Source organism: Manis pentadactyla, chromosome 15 (genome assembly GCF_030020395.1).
Source record: "Manis pentadactyla isolate mManPen7 chromosome 15, mManPen7.hap1, whole genome shotgun sequence".
Classification (NCBI taxonomy): Eukaryota; Metazoa; Chordata; class Mammalia; order Pholidota; family Manidae; genus Manis; species Manis pentadactyla.
Window position 1 is genome coordinate 43,111,642 of NC_080033.1, and position 13,192 is coordinate 43,124,833.

General features: G+C 40.1%; 1 protein-coding gene across 2 annotated transcripts in view; it reads left to right on the plus strand.

Moving 5' to 3' along the window:
• Positions 1-13,192, plus strand: part of FTO (FTO alpha-ketoglutarate dependent dioxygenase) — a 402,025-nt gene that overhangs the window by 150,769 nt on the left and 238,064 nt on the right. The window lies entirely within an intron of this gene.

Consider the following 13,192-nt stretch of genomic DNA (forward strand, 5'->3'; position numbering starts at 1 on the left):
TCCACTCGTCAGTCAGTTCTTTGGGGAGCACTGTTTCAGCGGTAGTCAGGCTGACCCAAGAACCTGTGGACTTCATGAAGCTTTGTTTTTGCCCCTTTGCTCTAAGTGCGTTCTTTTGGTTTTGGGCTTTCTGCTTGTTTTCCTTGCACAGCCTGTAAACAGTATCCTGTCCTACTCACAAAAGCTTCTCAGTGTTTACTCTGTCATTGGCTCTAACTCCTGATTAGTCATAGATTATCTCACTCTTAACTGCCTGGGGGAATCTACTCGTGTGTTGGTTTTAGAGCCAAGAAGCCCCAAGATTCAAGCCCAGTGTTTGTGATAAAGATTATTTCCCAACTAGCTGAGTATTTGTAGAGGGCCACTGTGCTCTATGTGCGGCATAAGGTTCTGTAGGAGAAGAACATTTGTCCGTTGGAGATGAATAACCTTGGTCCTTGCCTTTTGGGAATGCAGAGTTTGGAACAGCTCTTTAGGTCAGTACCTCATTGAGCATTTTCCAAAATTCAGTCATTCATACATCAGCTTCCAGGTCCTTGCCATGTCCATATGCTATCTGTATTATTACTTGCGTAATATTTTTCTCCAAATAATCTCACTTATCTTTTAGTGGAGTGAATTTGTTTTAGAAAGAGATTTTTATCTCACTATCTTAAATGGAAAACAAATATCATTTAGCCTAATTAGAAGAGTTTTATAAATACATAGAGAAAGTAAAACAGTATTAAATGCCTACTGCTTTTATTTGCTGAAGATTCTGACTCTGAGTCCAGTTCTGTCTTTGTTAAAAAGGAAGATTAGTAACTGTGAGAGAGGTGTTACCAGTATGATGGTACCAGTCAGTGATGTTCGCCTTGTCAGCAGGTAGAGCAGAAGATCATGTGTTGGCAGTTACTGTCTCACGGTGTGAAGCAATTGTTCCTAATGTTGTAGCCCTTTATTTCTTCGATTCTCTTCATGGGGTGATTTCTGCATTTGTTGAACACAGATCTAAGTAAACCCTAGCTCTCTTGCCTTCCATTTGCTTGTGGCTCTATAGTTTACAAATCATTTTCATATAAGCAATTCAGTCTCCAAAAACCATATGAAAGAAGTGGTACAGAGATTGTTCTTTTCCTCATTAGTTGGCCTAAGTTCATGCAGTTAGTAGAGGGACCGCATGGGCGGCAGGTTTCATATACCATGCTTTCCCACTGTACCTGGTACCATTTAGAGTTGATCTCAATCTACTGAAATTGCTATGTGGGAATGTTTTTAGCATCATTTGTAGGTAAAACAGATGATTATTTCTATACCATCCGGATTTGGATATTTACCTTGAGTATGAATGGGTGTTAATTTCAGCCAATAAACCACCGTCCCTTGGAAACTTTGTTCAGAAATTTCTATTAACAATTTGTATCATTAAAATAAATGAGACAGTGGTGCCATTTTTAATACCTTTATTTTTTGTATGTAAAAATAGTAAATACACATGGCAAAAGTTAAATTACCTTCCATTTATTTAGTAACATCTCGTGCTCTTTTCTGATTGGAAAAAAAATATCTGCTCATTGTCAAGAAAAGAAACCCTGAAGAGTATGAAATGAAAAAAGAATATAAAAATCAGTTTCATGACTGTTTCAGTACATTCCTTTTCTGTCTTTTTCCTTTACATATATGTATCTATATGTCTGGAATAATAGTATATGAATAACAACCATATTTACTAGTTACTTATGACAAGCATTCTCTTAATTTTCTCAATAAACTCAAGAAGTAGGCATTGGCTATATCCCAAAAGAAAAAATTAAGGGCAGACTGATGTAGTTTCTTAGCCATGGTTACACAGCTAGTAAGATGTGTGGATTGGGACTTTTTATCCCCCTTGGGCTTTGACACCCCATGTCAGGCCATCCCCCCTCCCCCGAAATGGGTGCCCTCCTCACCCAGCTCTGGGCTTCTGCTTCTGTGCCCTCCTCTCCCTCCCTCACCATGATGCCCCTGCTTCACCAAACATCTTTTGGACTAAATTATTCAGGAAGGAAAGGAAAGAAGACCACAACAGTGGTGTGTTTCTTTCTTTCTCATTTAAAAAAAAATTTTGTTATCATTAATCTACAGTTACACGAAGAACATTATGTTTACTAGGCTCTCCCCTCCACCAAGTCCCCCCACAAACCCCATTACAGTCACTGTCCATCAGCGTAGTAAGATGCTGTAGAATCACTACTTGTCTTCTCGGTGTTGCACAGCCCTCCCCTTTCCCCCACCCCCCACGTTATACATGCTAATCATAATACCCCCTTTCTTCTTCCCCGCCCTTATCCCTCCCTACCTTCCCCTCATTTCTTTTTAAAGTCATATTTTTCATGCCTCAGAAATAGATTAATAATGAAAATATTAAATAATTACATTGCCTTTTTGACTTATATGTCATAGTGAATATACATTTCAAAATATACATTGGTTCCCATTAGTGATTGTAGGTGATAAACAGAAGAAGTGAGTGTTACTATTTTATATAGGAGCTGATATCCAAGACATAATATCTTTTCCGGTTTCCCAACTCTTGTCTTCAAATGTAGATGCAATAGCTGGTACCCTACTGAATAGGGCCAGGCATAGCACAATGTACCCAAAGTTTGCATTTAGAGTATATTTTCTAATTAAGATGTCATATTCAATTTCTAAGATGAATTTTCCTCCATCTCCTCTTAAAACAAAACAAAACAAAACTGAAAGTAACCAGGGTCTAATGCTAACCTCTTCTCTTTACTTTTTAAAATCCAAATACTATAAGGAGCCCTGTGGAGGAAACTCAGCACCGTGCTGATATCTGAAATCTGAACTTCATAGCACTTATGAAAAGGAAACAGTTTAGCTCAATTTATAATAATATATTGGTCTGCAGAGGAAGTGCAGACTGAACCCTGCTGTCTCAAGTAAATACTCTGGGGGTGTCTGATGGGGAACGTGTCGGGGGCTTGTAATAAATCCACTGCCTGTAGAAGTGAGTGAAGGCCCTGCTGGCAGTGCCTGAGGACATGCTTAACTGGGGTTGTCACGGTTTTACTCTTAAATTGGAATCTTTGCCCTAATCTCAGAGTTAGACATGACCAGATTTGCAAACAGATTTACAATTTTCACTAATTTTCCAACCTGGACTTCAAAACACACTTAGAGAAAAAAAATATACACTCTGGTCTTTCTCAGAGTAGGATGATTTATTTACTTTGCCACAGATGTTTTCCATAGACTGAATGTAACCAGGGAGTTAGGGACTTAAAAAGTGGCGTGGAGACAAACTGGGGGTGGATTTTTTTTTGTGGAACAGATTATATGGTTCAAGGGACATCAACCAAATTATGTTTATTAACCAGGAGCTGGGTGTGGAGGTGGGATGTTTCAGGACAAAGGTGAGTGCTAGGTAAACATTTGGGGTGAACCTCCATTTATTTTCTCTCCTTAATTTATTATTACTACTTTTTGCATATCCCTGTTCATGACTCTTTTCCGTCTGGTCTCTTCACTTGTGGCTCCTTAAATCCAACTAAATCTCATTTTCATATGTCTGTTGTTAACCAGAACAATCAGCAATGTTAAAGCTTCAGGTGCCAAGTAAAATTTACTCAGCAAAACAAAAACAAAAAACCCCGAGAAATAAAAAGCAGTACAAATTGAAACACAGTATTTCCTTTTTGGTTTTGCTTTATCTCACCAACACTTTAGGATAGAATCATGAAAATGCCATCATCTGTCAACTGACCAACTTCTTGACTCACTGCGTGTCCCTGTGCATTGTTAGCGCCTCTCTGAGTCTCTGCTTCTGCTGTAAAACTAGCACTTCATGGTGCTTGCTTCCCACGGTTATTGTGAGGCCAAGTAAGAAAATGTGTGAGAAAGTGTTTTGCAAATTACGATTTGAATGTGGAGACTTCCTGTGAAGATTGGGACCTGGGCCATGGTATATTGGACAGGCAGTGAGGTGAGTGGGTGGCAGGAGAGTGCTGACTGTTGGGTCCTTATCCTGCTCTGTGCCCTGAGTTTGCCGGCTTGGCACCTAACTCTTCCATATATATGTTTCTGTAGCCACATAAAGGAACTACAAGAAAGGGAAATCTCTCCAACTGATTCTTGAGGGAGAGAAGAGTTAACATCTGGCCGTTGCTGGATCAGATACCTGTGGTAACAGTCTTACCTTGGTTGAGGGCTGAGTTTACTTACAGAGCTTGGTCAGTAGTTTTTAACAGATTAGTTCACCTTCTTTGAAATACCTATGGCTTAGAGCACCCAGAACACTGTGAACATTTGATGTGGTATAACCTGAAAATAAGCCATGTTTCTGTTTTTGGAGTCAACATGAGCATTCTAGTTGGAGTGTGTAGCTCTTTGAGCAGTAAGAACAGAGGCCTCTAGGAGTTTAAAGTCTCTTAACTGGGACTCTTCTGGGACTTGACTTGGAGACTATGGTATCTTTGTAAATCCTCCAGGTGTCCCTCAACCCTGCCCTGATTTAGACATTTTATGCAAAGGAAGAGGCTTTTGTTTCTTCCTCTGACCCCATTCCCTTCCTCCCCCACTTTCTGACTGACCAACTGAAGTAGAAAGTACCTATAATTTATGACTTAATCATAAATTCTCAATAATTATATTTTATTACCTCTCATGGGTCTTGAAATGTAGGTGCTATGTTCTGCTTTCTGCCAAGGCAAGGGAATAATACAGAAATGGTAATAAATTGTAACTTCAGGCTGTAGACGGCGAGCTTGAGGAATTGCCATTTAAGTGGAAAGTGCTTGAACAGCCAAATGAGCACCTGTCATGTTTATTTTCACTTTGAAAAGTAGAAACATGACAGTATAATTTCAACTGCTTGTCCAATATGAACTTACGGTGCTCTTAGCTGCTCATCAGCCACACTGTTTGCTTCTTGCTATTCACTTTTTGCCAGGCTGAAGATGCCTTTCTTTTCCTGAAACTTGCACTCTAAAATATGCCCCCAAATACCGACATTTTCAAACTTGTGCTTTTTGACTTGATAATTTGATTTTTTTTTTTTTTTTTTTTTAATAATTATTTTTTATTGAAGGGTAGTTGACACACAGTATTACATTACATGAGTTTCAAGTGTACAACACAGTGGTAGAACATTTATATACATAATTCTAGGTTCCAGCTATCACCCTACCAGGCTGTTACAATATCTTGACTATATTCCTTATGCTATACATTACATCCCGGTTACTAATTTATTTTACCATTGGAAGTCTGTCCTTTTTTTTTTTTTTTTTTTTTTTTTTTGTGAGGGCATCTCTCATATTTATTGATCAAATGGTTGTTAACGACAATAAAATTCTGTATAGGGGAGTCAATGCTCAATGCACAATCATTATTCCACCCCAAGCCTAATTTTTGTCAGTCTCCAATCTTCTGAGGCATAACAAACAAGTTTTTACATGTAGAACAAATTCTTACATAATGAATAAGTTACATAGTGAACAGTACAAGGGCAGTCATCACAGAAACTTTCGGTTTTGCTCATGCATTATGAACTATAAACAGTCAGTTCAAATATGAATACTCATTTGGTTTTTATACTTGATTTATATGTGGATACCACATTTCTCTCTTTATTATTATTATTTTTAATAAAATGCTGAAGTGGTAGGTAGATACAAGATAAAGGTAGAAAACATAGTTTAGTGTTGTAAGAGAGCACATGTAGATGATCAGGTGTGTGCCTGTAGACTATGTGTTAATCCAAGCTAGACCAGGGCAATAAAACATCCACGTATGCAGAAGATTTCTCTCAGAACGGGGGGGTGAGGTTCTAAGCCTCACCTCTGTTGATCCCCAATTTCTCACCTGATGGCCCCCCTGCGACTGTGCCTGTCTTAGGTTGTTCCTCCCTTGAGGAATCTTACCCGTCTCTGGCTAACCAGTCATCTTCCGGGGCCATACAGGGAAATGTGAAGTTGGTAAGTGAGAGAGAAGCCTTATTGTTTGAAAAAGTTAGCTTTTTACTTCTTTGCATATTTATGCCCTGTGGCTTCTATGCCCAGCATTTGTCTTGAGGTATCTTTACCACTTGGAAGAATTATGATACTCGGTAAATTTGATATGAGGCACGAATTCTATTTAAGGGTTGTAATTAGGAAGGAAGAAGAAAAGCTATAGAAGTAGCAGGCGGAAGAAAACATGGGAAGATTGATTATTTCTTTGATATATCTTCTTGTAGAGTAACTTCAGCATGTATAGGTTTTAAGCTACTACTTAAATTGCACACACACATTAACATAATAGGAGTATAGTTACATAACCAAAGCATATCTGTAATTACCAGCCATCTGCAGTGAAACCAAGAAAACCAGTTAGGCACCTTAGGCATTTGTGAAAACTTATCTATGATATGGTGGATATTGTCCAAATGAACTTGAACAGTCTGAAAGAAATCAGACAAATTAAAACAACCCATTCCTGGGGACTGTTCACATGCCATATGTTCTTTTAACAATAAATAGTTTGTAGTTGTAAGACTTTGGAGCGCTACAATTTGCACTTCTCCAAATTCTTGGTTGAGTTCCAACAGTATAGATCCAGTCCAATTTTGTTGTTTTACTGTATGCACAGGCCAGCTTAGATATCTCCTTCCTCATTCCCATGGCAGGTCCAGGAACTGGTGGGATGAGTGCATCTACAGCTGTAGCAGTGCGTGGATCTTTGTTGGGGTTTTTTGATGATCATCTTCTGGCATGAGTCTTCCAGAGAGTGCTGATGTTGGAAGTTCTTTTTCATATCGTATCTTAGTTCATTTTCGGGGTAGCCCAATTAGGCTTTGATCCTCTGTATAAACACAAACAGACCCTTTGTCTACACTTTTATATGCCCTTTATACTCTTGTGTAGAACTCATTGGAGGTTACCACACAGGAACTGACCTTTTTTTCTTTTTTTTATCACTAATCTACACTTACATGACGAATATTATGTTTACTAGGCTCTCCCCTATACCAGGTCTCCCCTATAAACCCCTTTACAGTCACTGTCCATCAGCATAGCAAAATGTTGTAGAATCACTACTTGCCTTCTCTGTGTTGTACAGCCCTCCCTTTTCTCCTACCCCCCCATGCATGTTAATCTTAATACCCCCCTACTTCTCCCCCCCTTATCCCTCCCTACCCACCCATCCTCCCCAGTCCCTTTACCTTTGGTACCTGTTAGTCCATTCTTGAGTTCTGTGATTCTGCTGCTGTTTTGTTCCTTCAGTTTTTCCTTTGTTCTTATATTCCACAGATAAGTGAAATCATTTGGTATTTCTCTTTCTCCGCTTGGCTTGTTTCACTGAGCATAATACCCTCCAGCTCCATCCATGTTGCTGCAAATGATTGGATTTGCCCTTTTCTTATAGCTGAGTAGTATTCCATTGTGTATATGTACCACATCTTCTTTATCCATTCATCTATTGATGGACATTTAGGTTGCTTCCAATTCTTGGCTATTGTAAATAGTGCTGCAATAAACATAGGGGTGCATCTGTCTTTCTCAAACTTGATTGCTGCATTCTTAGGGTAAATTCCTAGGAGTGGAATTCCTGGGTCAAATGGTAAGTCTGTTTTGAGCATTTTGATGTACCTCCATACTGCTTTCCACAATGGTTGAACTAACTTACATTCCCACCAGCAGTGTAGGAGGGTTCCCCTTTCTCCACAGCCTCGCCAACATTTGTTGTTGTTTGTCTTTTGGATGGCAGCCATCCTTACTGGTGTGAAGTGATACCTCATTGTAGTTTTAATTTGCATTTCTCTGATAATTAGCGATGTGGAGCATCTTTTCATGTGTCTGTTGGCCATCTCTATTTCTTTTTTGGAGAACTGTCTGTTCAGTTCCTCTGCCCATTTTTTAATTGGGTTATTTGTTTTTTGTTTGTTGAGGCGTGAGAGCTCCTTATATATTCTGGACGTCAAGCCTTTATCGGATGTGTCATTTTCAAATATATTCTCCCATACTGTAGGGATCCTTCTTGTTCTATTGATGGTGTCTTTTGCTGTACAGAAGCTTTTCAGCTTAATATAGTCCCACTTACTCATTTTTGCTGTTGTTTTCCTTGCCCGGGGAGATATGTTCAAGAAGAGGTCACTCATGTTTATGTCTAAGAGGTTTTCGCCTATGTTTTCTTCCAGGAGTTTAATGGTTTCATGGCTTACATTCAGGTCTTTGATCCATTTTGAGTTTACTTTTGTATATGGGGTTAGACAATGGTCCAGTTTCATTCTCCTACATGTAGCTGTCCAGTTTTGCCAGCACCACCTGTTGAAGAGACTGTCATTTCGCCATTGTATGTCCATGGCTCCTTTATCAAATATTAATTGACCATATATGTCTGGGTTAATGTCTGGATTCTCTAGTCTGTTCCATTGGTCTGTGGCTCTGCTCTTGTGCCAGTACCAAATTGTCTTGATTACTATGGCTTTATAGTAGAGCTTGAAGTTGGGGAGTGAGATCCCCCCTACTTTATTCTTCTTTCTCAGGATTGCTTTGGCTATTCGGGGTCTTTGGTGTTTCCATATGAATTTTTGAATTATTTGTTCCAGTTCATTGAAGAATGTTGCTGGTAGTTTCATAGGGATTGCATCAAATCTGTATATTGCTTTGGGCAGGATGGCCATTTTAACGATATTAATTCTTCCTAGCCACGAGCATGGGATGAGTTTCCATCTGTTAGTGTCCCCTTTAATTTCTCTTAAGAGTGACTTGTAGTTTTCAGAGTATAAGTCTTTCACTTCTTTGGTTAGGTTTATTCCTAGGTATTTTATTTTTTTTGATGCAATTGTGAATGGAGTTGTTTTCCTGATTTCTCTCTCTGTTGGTTCATTGTTAGTATATAGGAAAGCCACAGATTTCTGTGTGTTGATTTTGTATCCTGCAACTTTGCTGTATTCCGATATCAGTTCTAGTAGTTTTGGGGTGGAGTCTTTAGGGTTTTTTATGTACAGTATCATGTCATCTGCAAATAGTGACAGTTTAACTTCTTCTTTACCAATCTGGATTCCTTGTATTTCTTTATTTTGTCTGATTGCCGTGGCTAGGACCTCCAGTACTATGTTAAATAACAGTGGGGAGAGTGGGCATCCCTGTCTAGTTCCCGATCTCAGAGGAAATGCTTTCAGCTTCTCGCTGTTCAATATAATGTTGGCTGTGGGTTTATCATAGATGGCCTTTATTATGTTGAGGTACTTGCCCTCTATTCCCATTTTGCTGAGAGTTTTTAACATGAATGGATGTTGAACTTTGTCAAATGCTTTTTCAGCATCTATTGAGATGATCATGTGGTTTTTGTCTTTCTTTTTGTTGATGTGGTGGATGATGTTGATGGACTTTCGAATGTTGTACCATCCTTGCATCCCTGGAATGAATCCCACTTGGTCATGGTGTATGATCCTTTTGATGTATTTTTGAATTCGGTTTGCTAATATTTTGTTGAGTATTTTTGCATCTACGTTCATCAGGGATATTGGTCTGTAGTTTTCTTTTTTGGTGGGGTCTTTGCCTGGTTTTGGTATTAGGGTGATGTTAGCTTCATAGAATGAGTTTGGGAGTATCCCCTCCTCTTCTATTTCTTGGAAAACTTTAAGGAGAATGGGTATTATGTCTTCCCTGTATGTCTGATAAAATTCCGAGGTAAATCCATCTGGCCCGGGGGTTTTGTTCTTTGGTAGTTTTTTTATTACTGCTTAAATTTCGTTGCTGGTAATTGGTCTGTTTAGATTTTCTGTTTCTTCCTGGGTCAATCTTGGAAGGTTATATTTTTCTAGGAAGTTGTCCATTTATCCTAGGTTTCCCAGCTTGTTAGCATATAGGTTTTCATAGTATTCTCCAATAATTCTTTGCATTTCCGTGGGGTCCGTCGTGATTTTTCCTTTCTCGTTTCTGATACTGTTGATTTGTGTTGACTCTCTTTTCTTCTTAATAAGTCTGGCTAGAGGCTTATCTATTTTGTTTATTTTCTCGAAGAACCAGCTCTTGGTTTCATTGATTTTTGCTATTGTTTTATTCTTCTCAATTTTATTTATTTCTTCTCTGATCTTTATTATGTCCCTCCTTCTGCTGACCTTAGGCCTCATCTGTTCTTCTTTTTCCAATTTCGATAATTGTGACATTAGACCATTCATTTGGGATTGCTCTTCCTTTTTTAAATATGCTTGGATTGCTATATACTTTCCTCTTAAGACTGCTTTTGCTGCGTCCCACAGAAGTTGGGGCTTAGTGTTGTTGTTGTCATTTGTTTCCATATATTGCTGGATCTCCATTTTGATTTGGTCATTGATCCATTGATTATTTAGGAGCGTGTTGTTAAGCCTCCATGTGTTTGTGAGCCTCTTTGCTTTCTTTGTACAGTTTATTTCTAGTTTTATGCCTTTGTGGTCTGAAAAGTTGGTTGGTAGGATTTCAATCTTTTGGAATTTTCTGAGGCTCTTTTTGTGGCCTAGTATGTGGTCTATTCTGGAGAATGTTCCATGTGCACTTGAGAAGAATGTATATCCCGCTGCTTTTGGATGTAGAGTTCTATAGATGTCTATTAGGTCCATCTGCTCTACTGTGTTGTTCAGTGCTTCCATGTCCTTACTTATTTTCTGCCCAGTGGATCTATCCTTTGGGGTGAGTGGTGTGTTGAAGTCTCCTAGAATGAATGCATTGCAGTCTATATCCCCCTTTAGTTCTGTTAGTATTTGTTTCACATATGCTGGTGCTCCTGTGTTGGGTGCATATATATTTAGAATGGTTATATCCTCTTGTTTGACTGAGCCCTTTATCATTATGTAGTGTCCTTCTTTATCTCTTGTTACTTTCTTTGTTTTGAAGTCTATTTTGTCTGATATTAGTACTGCAACCCCTGCTTTCTTCTCACTGTTGTTTGCTTGAAATATGTTTTTCCATCCCTTGACTTTTAGTCTGTACATGTCTTTGGGTTTGAGGTGAGTTTCTTGTAAGCAGCATATAGATGGGTCTTGCTTTTTTATCCATTCTGTTACTCTGTGTCTTTTGATTGGTGCATTCAACCCATTAACATTTAGGGTGACTATTGAAAGATATGTACTTATTGCCATTGCAGGCTTTAAATTCGTGGTTACCAAAGGTTCAAGGTTAGCCTCTTTAGTATCTTACTGCCTAACTTAGCTCGCTTATTGAGCTGTTATATACACTGTCTGGAGATTCTTTTCTTCTCTCCCTTCTTGTTCCTCCTCCTCGATTCTTCATATGTTGGGTGTTTTGTGCTGTGCTCCTTCTAGGAGTGCTCCCATCTAGAGCAGTCCCTGTAAGATGTTCTGTAGAGGTGGTTTGTGGAAAGCAAATTCCCTCAGCTTTTGTTTGTCTGGGAATTGTTTAATCCCACCGTCATATTTGAATGATAGTCGTGCTGGATACAGTATCCTTGGTTCAAGGCCCTTCTGTTTCATTGTATTAAATATATCATGCCATTCTCTTCTGGCCTGTAGGGTTTCTGTTGAGAAATCTGACGTTAGCCTGATGGGTTTTCCTTTATAGGTGACCTTTTTCTCTCTAGCTGCCTTTAACACTCTTTCCTTGTCCTTGATCTTTGCCATTTTAATTATTATGTGTCTTGGTGTTGCCCTTCTTGGATCCTTTCTGTTGGGGGTTCTGTGTATTTCCGTGGTCTGTTTGATTACTTCCTCCCCCAGTGTGGGGAAGTTTTCAGCAATTATTTCTTCTAAGATACTTTCCATCTCTTTGCCTCTCTCTTCTTCTTCTGGGACCCCTATAATACGGATATTGCTCCTTTTAGATTGGTCACACAGTTCTCTTAATATTGTTTCATTCCTGGAGATCCTTTTGTCTCTCTCTATGTCAGCTTCCATGCGTTCCTGTTCTCTGATTTCAATTCCATCAATGGCCTCTTGCATTCTATCCATTCTGCTTATAAACCCTTCCAGAGTTTGTTTCATTTCTGCGATCTCCTTTCTGGCATCTGTGATCTCTTTCCGGACTTCATCCCATTTCTCTTGCGTATTTCTCTGCATCTCTGTCAGCATGTTTATGATTCTTATTTTGAATTCTTTGTCAGGAAGACTGGTTAGGTCTGTCTCCTTCTCTGGTGTTGTCTCTATGATCTTTGTCGGCCTGTAGCTTTGCCTTTTCATGGTGATAGGAATAGTCTGCAGAGCTGGGACGAGTGACGGCTGGAAGGACTTCCTTTCTTGTTGGTTTGTGGCCCTCCTCTCCTGGGAGAACAGCGGCCTCTAGTGGCTTGTGCTGCGCAGCTGCGCGCAGACAGGGTTTCTGCTTCCTGCCCGGCTGCTATGGAGTTAATCTCCGCTGTTGCTGTGGGCGTGGCCTGGCTCGGGCAGCTACTCCAAAATGGTGGAGTCGCGTTGGAGCAGGAGCTGCTGGGAGGCTATTTATCTCCGTAAGGGGCCTCCCTGCTCCCTGCAGCCCAGGGGTTAGGGTGCCCAGAGGTCCCGGATTCCCTACCTCTGAATTAAGTGGCCCGCCCTGCCCCTTTAAGACTTCCAAAAAGCACCCGCCAAAACAAAACAACGACCACAAAAAAAAACAAGAAAAAAAATTTTTTTAATTAAAAAAAAAAAAAAAATTTTTATTTAAAAAAAAAAAAAGGTGGTCGTTCGTTTTTCTTTATTCTCCGGTGCCAGCCTCAGGCCTCTGCTCACCGGTCTTTCTGCCCTGTTTCCCTAATATTGGGGTCCCTGTCCCTTTAAGACTTCCAAACAGCGCTCGCCAAAACAAAGCAGCAAAAAAGCAAAAAAAAAAAAAATGGTCGCGCGCTTTTCTTATGTCCTCTGTCGCCCAGCCTCCAGTGCCTGCTCACTGTTCTTGCTGCCCTGTTTTCCCAGTATCGAGGGCCCTGCACTCTGGCCCGGATGGCTGGGGCTGGGTGTTGGGCAGCCCTGGGCTCCGTCTCCCTCCCGCTCTGCCTGCTCTTCTCCCGCCGGGAGCTGGGGGGAGGGGCGCTCGGCTCCCGCGGGGCCGGGGCTTGTATCTTACCCCCTTCGCGAGGCGCTGGGTTCTCTCAGGTGTGGATGTGGTCTGGATATTGTCCTGTGTCCTCTGGTCTTTATTCTAGGAAGGGTTGTCTTTGTTATATTTTCATAGATATATGTTGTTTTGGGAGGAGATTTCCGCTGCTCTACTCACGCCGCCATCTTCCGCCCCCCTCACTCCCAAGTCTGATTTTT